This window comes from Rhagoletis pomonella, unplaced genomic scaffold, assembly GCF_013731165.1.
Source record: "Rhagoletis pomonella isolate Grant_MI unplaced genomic scaffold, Rhpom_1.0 Rhpom_scaffold_00014, whole genome shotgun sequence".
NCBI lineage: Eukaryota > Metazoa > Arthropoda > Insecta > Diptera > Tephritidae > Rhagoletis > Rhagoletis pomonella.
In genome coordinates, this window is record NW_023458568.1 from 13336422 (window position 1) to 13337239 (window position 818).

An 818-nucleotide genomic window follows, 5' to 3' on the forward strand; every position below is an offset into this window, starting at 1 on the left:
TATAATGTGTTTGGTTATTGCGTCATTATCTCACACAATTTCTCGTTAATAATATTTGTTTACTACACTTTTTTGCTGATGCATACTTTTTTATAATTATTCAGTTGGATGGCTTGTTTATATTTTGAATGCTTTACTCAGTCTCTTCACAACAATCAAACGAAATTAAATTTAAGACTACCTCAATTAATGCGCGCGCGTTGCTCACTTTTGTGCAGTCGTTTACTTAGTGCCGTATACATAAGTATTTTTCTAAACGGACACTGAGAACGTTGGTCAAAAGGGAACGTGCTTTTTAAAGCTTTAATAAAACTTGTTGGCCAGTCTCTTAATAAATAATACATTAATGGTTCTCTCCGCTCGTAAGCACTTTTCAAAGCTCAATTTTGTCTTTATGCATTAAACAATTTTATATATTTATATACATACTTGCATACATACATATGTATTAGTATTATAGTAATATATATGTGAGGCAAATATCATTAATTTCTTTCTTGGTTCTACTGGCATATAAACGTATGTATGTATGTGCATACTAGGAATCTTGATTCCGGGATCCTGGATCCCGGCCTTTTTAAGGTCCCAACATCCCAGGATTCTTGGCAAATAATCCCGAGATTTACGGGATTGGTAATTTGCACTGATTTCCATCATAGAAACTCCATTTCTTGACCAGTATTGGCTATATTTCTTTTTTATTTAATAACCAATATTTGTTTATAAATCTCTAGCTTATTATACATATAACACCGCGCGATAGTAAATTTTAAACAAAAATATCAATATATTCGCGAAACCATGGGCCAAATATAGTA